The 11,382-nt window shown below is 45.3% G+C and overlaps 1 non-coding gene across 1 annotated transcript; it reads right to left on the reverse strand.

Annotated features, from left to right (window-relative positions):
- Positions 1-9,714: 9,714 nt before the first annotated feature.
- On the reverse strand, positions 9,715-9,821 carry LOC129552879 (U6 spliceosomal RNA). The gene has a single exon (XR_008685360.2). It is a non-coding gene; the product is annotated as a U6 spliceosomal RNA (small nuclear RNA).
- Positions 9,822-11,382: the final 1,561 nt, after the last annotated feature.

The raw sequence follows: 11,382 nt of genomic DNA on the forward strand, positions 1-11,382 counted from the left end.
TGAAAGTGAAAAGTGAAAGTGAAGTCGCTCAGTCGTGTCTGACTCTTAGTGACCCCATGGATTGCAGCCTTCCAGGCTCCTCCATCCATGGGATTTTCGAGGCAACAGTACTGGAGTGGGGTGCCATTGCCTTCTCCGAAGTCCAGCATATGCCCCCTTAAAAACTGTCTTCGAGGAATTAGGAACCACTGCTCTCCTCTTGGGTGAATTCCTGAAACACGGAGAGCTCAGACCAGACCAGCAGGGAGAGGCAGTGGGCAGGTTTTGCCACTTGAAGGCACATGTGTTATGCCATTCTCTTCAGAAATTTGTAAGTCTGACTTCTAATTAGCACATTATATAGGACTGACTCACTGCAAATTCCATGGATCCATGGGGAAGTAGACCAAGATCAACCATCTAATATGAAAACAGATAATATAAAAATAAATAAAAATTCATGTCAGTGTATGGCAAAACCAACCAATATATTATAAAGTTATTAGCCTCCAATAAAAAAATAATAAAATAAAATTAAAAAAATAAAAATTCTAATTTTTTTCACATAGCTCAATGAATCATATTATACACATCCTGGGGTGAGCACAGCCCACTTTGTAGACAATTGATCTAGAACCAGTTACTCTCCTTACACATCTGTGCAAACAAAACTAATTGATTACAACCCTCCCCCTCAGCCTGGAGGCACCTTGATACTCTACTACTTATTACCCAGTGGTTGCTAGATGGGACAGGTTGGCAAACTATGGTGGGAAGACCTTATCCTGCCTGTTTTTATAAATAAAGTTTTATTGGGACACAGCCACACTCACTTGATTATGGATTGTCTGTGGCCACTTTCCCACTCCAGTGGCAGAGTTGAGTAACTGCCTCAGAGACCGTAGAGTCCAAAAGCCTAAAATCCTTATTATCTGACCCTATATGGAAATGTGGGAAAGCTGATCCCTGTTTTAGGAAGCCAGTATCGATCACTGTGTGTTGGTAATGAAAGGTAGACTGGCGTGCCATCCCAGCTCAAGAACTTGGCTAGAATTTGGAGAATAGCTCGTTCAGTGTGCTCAGGAGGCCATGCTAGGCCTTTCTTTCTTCCATATGTACTTAATCTTTGCTAGATCTCTTAGAAATCTAATCCATTGGTCGCAAGGACACAGAGAGGTGAGTATGAGTGAAACCGGTCACCTGAAGCCCATGTCCAACACCGTATGCTCAGCAGTGTCCACTGCACTCTCTGCTACTTGCTCCCGCCCCTCAGCACAGGTAGCAAGAAGAGCGAGGAGGCCTCCACTGCTGGAGGGCTGCAAAGATGCTGTGTATCACTTGGGGGCTGTGGGAATCTTTGCTGAAATATTTAAATTTCCCAAGAGGAAATTTTTCAAATTCAAGAGTTGAGGTGGCAATTGGGAAAGGAACGGAAATGCTTTGTTTCCACTAGTCCTGACAGTTTCCAAGTCTGACAGCACTTCCCTACCCCTTCCTCTTTGGTTTCGGCCATTTCAAGTAGGAAAGATAAAAGAGAATCAGTAAGAGTTGATAAAGGAGCGGAAGCAAAAAGGAAGGCAGAACAAGAGAGATTATGATGTTCTGAAACATCAAAATTGTTTCTGTACACTAACGTGGTTGAATTTGAACCTAAATAAAGTCCACCCCTGTCACATTTTGGCAACTCTCATAATCTGTAAGGTACCAACCTGAGTCATTGCGTGCGTGCCTGCATTCTCAGTCACTCAGTCATGACTCTTTGTAGCCCCTTGGACTTAGCCTGCCAGCCTCCTCTGTCCATTGGAATACTGGAGTGGGTTGCCCTTTCTTCCTCCAGAGGATTGTCTGGCCCAGGGATCGTACCCGCGTCTCCTGCATTGGCGGCCCAAAGAGGCTAAGAAATTTCCCAGGAGAGAAATGTCCTTAGGGCAGAGTGCTGCAAACGAACTAGGCCTGGTGAGGCCACTCACAATCAGTGAAGAGTGTGGCCACCTGGAGCTGAGCTGCGGAAGCCTTCTGCCCGCTCCCTCGCCCTGGGTCCCCGCCCCTCGCCTTCTGTCCAGCCCCTTGCCCTGCGCCCGGCCCCCAACCACGCACAGCATCTGAGTTTAATTTGGAGATGAAGAGCATTGGCAGTAAAATGGCCAAAGTTGCTCTTTGAAAGGTGTCCAACTCTGGATGATAGGAATGCTGCTTTGGTCAGCTCTGATGGCCTGAAACCCAAAGATAAAGGCCGGTGCTCTTCCTTCCCTGGGTGGACGCCTGTGGCTTCCGATGTCGTATTTGAGCACTTCGGAGACTCTAGTGGTAGCGCTCACTTCTCTGTGGCCCCCGGAGGCAGCAGCAAGGCCATTCCCACAGCTTAGCAGGAGCGAAGGGCGTGACAGAGGGTTTTCCTGGAGAGACTCACGGCAGAAATACAGCAGTGGACACTCCATTTCCTGAGGGCATCTGCAGTGTGCATGCAAGAGGACAGTGGTTAAGGTAGGACCGTATCTGATTCTGTTATGTTTTTGCGTTTGCGTGAAAACGCATGCCCTCTTTTGGGAATTGCTACTTTTCCTTGCATCGTGATGTTCCAGTGGGGCTATTATTTAGGCGGCTTGGCTTTCTAGCCACAGAGGCAGTCACTGTTGGGAGACAAGGTCTTCCAAAACCTGACCAGTCTATTACCTTCAGCCATTTCTCAGGGTTGTTTATGTAGTTGGTAACATTGGGAGTCAAGATATTGTCACCTCCTGGACAAAGAGCAGGCTTGCTTGCTATAAAAGCAGTGGTTTTACAGGTTTAGTGATAGGTATACCCGACTGCATGCATGGTGTTTTAGGTTAGGCCATCTTGGCTGTCCCCTTGAGCGTGGCAGAGGCCTGATGCAGCCATGATGCTGATGGTCTGCTGCCTGCTGTACTGTAATGAGGTTTCTTGTCTCTGTTCCCTCTTTTCTGGCAACATGAAACAAATAGCAACATTCTAACCTAACTTGCTGCTGCTGCTAAGTTGCTTCAGTCCTGGCCGACTCTGTGCGACCCCATAGACGGCAGCCCAACAGGCTCCCCTGTCCCTGGGATTCTCCAGGCAAGAACACGAGTGGGTTGCCATTTCCTTCTCCAATGCATGAAAGTGAAAAGTGAAAGTGAAGTCGCTCAGTCGTTGTCAGACTCTTAGCGATCCCATGGACTGCAGCCCACCAGGCTCCTCTGTCCATGGGATTTTCCAGGCAACCTAACTTGAAAGTAGGGTAAAATCTAATCAGAGAGGGTGGTCTTTTGATTTCCAGGAACAGACTCAGACAAGGCTTCTCTAAAGTCCTTTTTAGGGATTGATGTAGATTTGGGAGAGAAAATATCATGCACTTTCCTGAATCTGTGACTTGTGTAGATGATCTGGCAGCTATAAAGTTCAGAGTTTGATCCATACTTTATAAATGCAGTTGCTGTGCCTATTTTGCAGATCTTTCCCCATTAAGGCTTTGGTGTGATCAAGCTGTATGTAGGAAGAATGCTTATTCAAATGCTAACCTGCTGTGCACACACCCTCCCCCACCTCACCCTCCATTTCCACCTGTATGCGATGAAAACCACTACCCACCCCTTGATTTTTTTTCCCCCTATTGTCAAGGGATGCTGACCAAAGTGTAAAAGTGAATGCCACAGCAGAGCTAACAGTTTTGTAACCTGGGGCCTGCACAGGCTATGGTACATGTCCACAGGCATTGAAACTGCCATGTCATTGAGCTTGGCACCTGCGTCTGAGGGGACACCTGCCACATTCCCCTCTACCCACACTCCCAACTTGAGAGTGAATCCTCTGAGCCTGTCTGATGGATTGCCTAGATTTTGCCAGTAAATGAACCTCTGAATATTTAATTTCCAACGGTCAGTGTGAGTTTGGGCTGGTTGTCCTTTTAATTTCAGAATTTAGGTCCTGCTGCTGCTGCTAAGTCACTTCAGTCGTGTCCGACTCTGTGTGACCCCATAGACGGAAGCCCACCAGGCTCCCCCGTCCCTGGGATTCTCCAGGCAAGAACACTGGAGTGGGTTGCCATTTCCTTCTCCAATGTGTGAAAGTGGAAAGTGAAAAGTGAAAGTGAAGTCGCTCAGTCGTGTCCGACCCTTAGCGACCCCATGGACTGCAGCCTACCAGGTTCCTCCATCCATGGGATTTCTAGGCAATAGTACTGGAGTGGCTTGCCATTGCCTTCTCCGATTTAGGTCCTAGGCTTCATATAATGCAGATTTCAGTACTATATGAAAGCTCCTGAGGTTCATTGGAGATGTCTTGACTACCTTGGTGAGTGTGGTAGATATAAAACCAGATTTTGTTAGTGGGGTGTCTTTCAATCAACTCTTTGTCTGGGGGTGCGTGAGTCCTGTTACTCTTCATCTGCTCAGTAGGACAACTGTTTGTACCTGCACAAAGGCATCATATATCCTAATGCTGGCCCTGGCTTGGGGCCGTGAAGAAAAGGTCCAGAAGATAGTAGTGGTATCCCCTCCTCCCCCAATCATTGACTCTAAACCAGCCACCACTTACCTGAAGACTGATTGTTAAATGAAAGAAAGTGAAAACCTCACCTGATTCTGTTGGGCTCTGTTAACTCACAGCTGAATTAAATTCTGTAATAATGAATGATTAAGGAAAATCTCCAAGAAACAGAGAAGCTTTCCTTCTAGGAGCATGGATGACGTGCCTGGCTTGGGTTTGAGGTCTGGATCTGTCATCCTGCTCTGTGCCCTGTCACTGGACCCCAGGTGCCCAGTGTCCAGGCAGGACTACCTTGCTCTGAGCACCCCACCCTCTGCCATGTGGTGATGTCTTCTATGTTCTGCCTTGGGCTTCAGGTCCTGGGTGTAACAAATATGGGAGATTTTCATCCTCTCTTACAGAGCGTATAGGCTGCAGGAGTGAGAATTACCTCTCTGGTAGGATGGGCACAATTCGGAAAGAAAAAAATTTAGCTTATTTCCTGGACACCAAAGCTCAAGGTCTGGTGACAGCTGACCGTTCCCTCTTCAGGAAGATCAGTGGAAAGACTTTCCCTGGAGGAGCCCAGAGACCTATGGTTTCATTTCAGATGCCATGTTTCCCCAGGTAGACATGGTTCAGAGGAGTCCTGCCCAATAACACTGAGGGATTTGGGGCCAGGTTTTAATTTTTCTACAGATAGTTTTTGCCATTTATTTTAAATCTCTTCATTGTGAGCTATAGCAGTCATAGAGAAAAGTGTATGGAACATTCGTTCCGTCGCTCAGTCGTGTCCGACTCTATGCAACCCCGTGGACTGTAGCCTACCAGGCTTCTCCGTTCATGGGATTCTCCAGGCAAGAATACTAGAGTGGGTTACCGTTTCCTTCTCCAGGGGATCTTCCCGAACCAGGGATCGAACCCGGGTCTCCCGCACTGGAGGCAGACGCTTTAACCTCTGAGCCACCAGGGAAGCCCATATGGAACATAATACACAATTTAATTTTTCTGCAAAGTAAATGTATCAGGACAAGAAGTAAAACACTGCTATCCCCCTCAACCCTCCTATATATCCCTTCTCTGCTGCAGTTCCCCCTTTCAAAGATCATCGCTGTCCCAACTTTTATGGTCAGTCACATCTTTGTTTTCCTTTAAAATTTGACTATATAAATAGACATCCATGGACAATATTGTCTGAGTTTTTTACGTCAAAGTCTTTAAGTGTATGGAAGTGGATCCACACAGCATGCGTTCCTTGTGTCTGGCTGCTTTTATCAACACAGCGTGTGTGAGGTTCCTGCACACTGTGCCCAGCTGTAGTTAATTGTCACTCTAGTATAGTATTTGGGCAATCAACAGGTGTTTACACATCCACCTACCTTGTTACCTCTTTGGGGATTTTATGACTACATCAGCTCTGAGCATTCTCATCTGTGTCTCCCTGTATTCAAGTACACACATTTAAGTAGGCTGGATACCTTGGAGTAGAATGACCAAGTCATAGGTTATGTTCCTTTAACTTTACTGGATGATGACAAGGTGATTCTGTTGATTTATATTCCCATCAGCTGTGTGTGGGAGGTCTCAGCACCTCATGTTCTCTCCGATGCTTGGTAATGCTAGTCTTTGCAAGTTTAGCGTTTATTTTGCTGTGCATTGGTATATAACTGTGTGTGGACATGAGATTTTTTTTTTCTAGCCTAAATTTATTATCAGATTAACTCAATTTTTATTACACATTTCAAATGTACAAGGAATAATGTACACAGAACACCCACATACCTACCATTAAGTCAGTAATTAAATATTTTGGCATATTTATTCTTTATCTATTTTGTGTGTGAATCACATAAAAATTATGATAACACTCACTCTTAAATATGAGCCTCTGAAGAAGATGGATATTCTACTGTTTAAACATGATAACCAAGAGAAGTAACAATAATTACTTGGTACCCTACAATATTTAGTCCATGTTGAAATTTCCTCAGTTGACCTGAAAATGTTTTTTTATATCTAGTTAAAAAGAATAAGGATCCATTCAAACGCTTTGCATTTGGTTAGTACATATTTAGTCTCTTTTGTTTTGATGACACTAACCAGGCCAGGTGTCTTGAAGAAACATCCCATTCTGCATTTGTCTGATGTTCCCTCTTGGTGTCTCACCTGTTCTTCTCTGATACTTTCTGTAAACTGGAAGTTAGGTGTAAAGTCTTGGTTAAACTCAGCTCATTGTGGTTTTAACTCACATCTGTTGGGTTTCCAGTAAGACTGAACACCTTTCCATATATTTGTTGGCCACTTAGATTTCTTCTCTTGTGATGTGCCTATTCAATTCTCTGGTCTATTTTTCTACTCTGGTGTTTCTCTTTTTCTTACTGATTTGTGGGAGTGCCTTATTATTGGTATGAGCTGTGTCAACTGAAAAAAAAATACACAATCAAAGAGTTGAGAATTATCTTTTGTTGGGTGGAAAAACTGAGGACTTCTTTAGCCCAGGAGGCAGCGTCTCAGATAGCTCTGAGGGACTGTTTCCAAAGAGGTAAGGGAGGAATCAGGATATTTAGGGGTGTTTGCAAGAAAAACCAGGTAGTCAGAACATCAAAAGATTGCTGTTAATTAAAAATAGACATCTCAAGTTAATGAATTTAGTACTTTTTCTGTGTTGGGGAAGATTCAAGAGTCTAGGTTCACTGATACCTTTTTTTTTTTTTTTTTAATAAGAACCTTAACTATCTAGGGCCGATATCCTGTTTTTTTTCTCTCCCATCCTGTATCCCCTCAGGGTGCACCGTCTAGGCAGTGGTAGTGGCTGATGGGTGGATAGCCCTACGGTATGGCAGGTGACATTCTATGTCAGCAGTTGAAAATATCTTCTCCCACTTTGTGGTTTGCCTTTTTCACTTTTGTAAGAATATCTTTTGGTGAGCTTAAGTTCTTATCTGTAATGTCCAGTTTATCAATATATCCCTATATCTATGACCTGTTTAAGAAACTATTCATAACCTGAAGTCTAAAAGATATTCTTCTAGATTTTCTCCTCAGTTGTCTTTAGTCATTGGATGTAAAGTCCTCTGGGAAATGTTTTTACATATGGTGTGAGATACAGGAAAGGCTTCATTTCTTCCCCCCAACATCAGGTTTATTAAAAAATGGTCCTGGGCTTCCCAGGTGGCTCAGTGGTAAAGAGTCCACCTGCCAGTGGGGGAGACATGGGGTTCAATCTGTGATCCAGGAAGACCTCACGTGCAGATGGCAGCAAAGCTCTGTGCCACAACGGTTGAGCCTCCACCCTAGAGCCCAAGAGCTGCAACTACTGAGCCCATGGGCCACGACTAACGAAGCCCCGCAATGAGAAGCCCCACAACTGGAGAAAAACCTGTACAGCAACAAAGACCCAGCATAGCCAAATTAAACAAATAAAATAATAAATGTTAAAACGTCCTTCCCCGTGAGCTACCTTCATCCTGAGCCAAGAGTCCCTATATGTGTGGGTTGAGAGATCTCCAGTGTACACAGTGTTCTATTTTTCTATTCTTGTACCAACATGTTTTCTTAGTTACCGTACCTTTATACTAAATCTTGACATCCAGCTGTTCAAGTTCTTCCTCTGTATTACTTCAGGAATGCCTTGGCTCAGATTTTGACATTTTATACAAGCTTCAAACCTGAGTTTCCCTTTTGGAATAAGGATCGTGGGGTTATTAGTCTCTCCTGGGCTATATGTTCAGAAGTGATTTATCTAAATTCCTAGTTGGTCCTTTCCAGGGAATTTGCTATCCATGGCTTAAATAAAGATCTGGTTTGAGCTAATTCAAGTCCAGTGTTTGGAATCCCCACAGTTGTTAAATTCTACTCCTCAGAACAGGCTGAAGTATAGAAATTGAATTTGAAATAGCTGGTGAATTTTTAGGACAAGTCACCTGACCTCTGGAAATGGATAGCTGACAAAGAGGTCATCCTCCTCTGGGGACTGCACCCTGGAGACAGAATGAGCTCTGGAGTCAGGTTTTGGGGTTCAGTTCTCGGGTATACCAACTACTAGTCATGTGATGTTGCCCATTAAGTTCCCCATCCTCAATTTGTGTCCATGCTAAGTCACTTCAATCATGTCCAACTCTCCGCGATCCTATGGACTGTAGCTTGCCAGGCTCCTCTGTCCATGGGATTCTCCAGGCAAGAATACTGGAGTGGGTTGCCATGCCTTCCTCTAGGGGATCTTCCTGACCCGGGAATTGAACCCACCTGCTTCTCTTGGCAGGCATGTTCTTTACCTCTAGCACCACATGAGAAGTCCGTCCTCATCAGTAAAATGGGATGATAATTGTATCTACATCATGGGTGTGCGTGAGAGTTACGTGAGATAATATATGAAAAGTTCCTGGCATAGAGTGAGTGCTTGGTAAATGTTAGCCATTCTTCTTCTTTCTTTCCTTTTAATATTTATTTATTTTTAATTGATTGATGACTGGTTTACAACATTGATTTGATTTCTGTGATACATCAACATGAATTAACCATAGGTGTACATATGTTGCTTCCTTCTCGAATCTCTCTCCTACCTCCCACCCACTTCCACCCCTTAGAGCCCCGGTTTGAGTTCCCTGAGTTGTACAGCAAATTGCTATTGGCCTTTATTTACATATGTTAGTGTATATACACAGAGAAGGCAATGGCACCCCACTCCAGTACTCTTGCCTGGAAAATCCCATGGACGGAGGAGCCTGGAAGGCTGCAGTCCATGGGGTTGCTGAGGGTTGGACACGACTGAGCGACTTCACTTTCACTTTCATGCATTGAAGAAGGACATGGCAACCCACTCCAGTGTTCTTGCCTGGAGAATCCCAGGGATGGGGGAGCCTGGTGGGCTGCCGTCTGTGGGGTCACGCGGAGTTGGACATGACTGAAGCGGCATAGCAGCAGCAGCAGCAGTGTATATACATACGTGCTATTCTCTCCATTCATCTCACCCTCTCCCGCTCCCCCAGTTTTGTCCATAAGTCTGTTCTCTATGTGTGCACCTCCATTGCTGCTCTGTGAACAGATTCATCAGTGCCATCCTTCTAGATTCCATATATATGTGTTAATATATGATATTTGTTTTTATCTTTCTGACTTACTTCACTCTGTAAAATGGGCTCTAGGTTCACCCACCTCATTAGAAGTGACTCAAATGCATTCCTTTTCATGACTGAGTAGTATTCCATTGTGTATATGTACCACAACTTCTTTAGCCATCCATCTGTCAGTGGGCATCTAGGTTGCTTCCATAAAAATATGGAATGCTTCACAAATTTGTGTGTCATCCTTGCACAAGGGGCATGCTAAGCTTCTCTGTATTGTTCCAATTTTAGTATATGTGCTGCCAAAGCGAGCATGCCATTATTCTTGAGAAGAATTCCTCTTCCCTCCCATGGCTTTGAGACCCACCTGGGAAGATGGCAGATGGACATTCCTCCTGCGTTTCTAGATGCAGAGGGCTTTCCTTTGCACAGTCAGCAGCAGGTTGATCTAATATCATCTGCCCCTCAGCAGTACAGAGGGGGAAAATGGTTTATGTTCTTGGCTGAAAACTAGAGAACAAAAATGAAAGAGCCCCATGGAGCAGAGCAGTACGGTATCTGTAAGAGACCGTATAGCAGTGAGACAGAGAGAGAGAAAGGCGGGGAGGAGTGAATGAGTGTGTGTGTATGTGTCTGCCTGTATGTATGTATAGTGCCCCGGAGCACGCTGCAGGGGGCTGAGGGCCTGGAGGAGAGGAGAGATGTGATCCTGGGCAAGTCAAAAGGCTGGGTCGGGGGACGGTGTGGGGTAGTCACTCAGAACAGCCCACACACCCTGCGGCAGCCAGCCTGCCCCTCCCCCAAGGCTTGCCAGAGAAGTGGCTTTGGCTGTCCTGCTTCAGGGCCATTCCCTGAAGGCTACCACTACCTCGGAAGCCCTTCTAGAAACAGGGAGGTAGCAGTGTAGGAGGGACAGTCCTAGGTCCAGCACCTGGACAGAGGAGGCTGCACTTGTTGCACTAAAATGGAAATAAGTTTGTGATGTGCTGAACAGGGGTCCCAGTTACACAATCACACAAGTACAATGGCACAGTTAACACCTCTACTCTGATCCCATCTAACAGTAAATGCAGGTGGGGGCAATTGTCTATCTCAAAAGGTTTGAGAGGTTGTTTCCATGGCATAAAAGTTATCATCTCTGGTTGGAATTATTTCTGTTTTTCATGTCCCTCTGTTTTCTGCATTTGCGTGTTGTATCTGCAGATTTTTCTAGTTGTATGAGTTTTTATATTACTTTTATAATTAGAATAAAAAGAGAAGGGACATCATTAGGATGTTTCCTTTCACGTGTCAGGAATGGGGGTAGACTCCTGGGTTCCTATTAGAATCAGTATTTGGGATCAAGTGTCACTCTATTATACATGTAACGAGCATCACACTTACACACCTGTTACCGGTTTATCTCCACGTGCCGGCCTCTGACCAGCTGCTCAATGTGGGCCTCCTTCCAGTTTTAGGGTGAAGCCCCGCCCCCCCAACCTTGAAGGTTGTGGCTAAGGTTGTTTGCATGCAACATGGGAAAGTAAAACCTGAAGGTTCTGTCTGGATTGGGGAGACACAGCGGGCGTCTTTTGTCTAGTTGCTCCTCAGTGTCTGGCGGTGAGTCTATGTGACATCAGTCACTATTGCCTTCTGCAGTTTACAGTGGGGGCTGCCCAAGAAAATTAGGGGTTCATTTTCTCAAGTAACAGATGGGGGGAAGAGTGGGGCTGGAATGGTGGCGCCAGAGGTCCTCAGTGACCAAGCTCTGCTTGTCTCTGCCCCACTGCTGGGCTCATAAGACCAGGGCTGGACCTTCAGCCATTGTGTCCCTGTTTAAGCTGGGACTGGATGAGGGGAGAACAGACATGGCTTCCAAGAGGCCTCACCCCAAAGC

The sequence above is a fragment of the Moschus berezovskii genome, chromosome 3 (genome assembly GCF_049115385.1).
Source record: "Moschus berezovskii isolate FMDL1 chromosome 3, NW_MosBer_1.0, whole genome shotgun sequence".
Classification (NCBI taxonomy): domain Eukaryota; kingdom Metazoa; phylum Chordata; class Mammalia; order Artiodactyla; family Moschidae; genus Moschus; species Moschus berezovskii.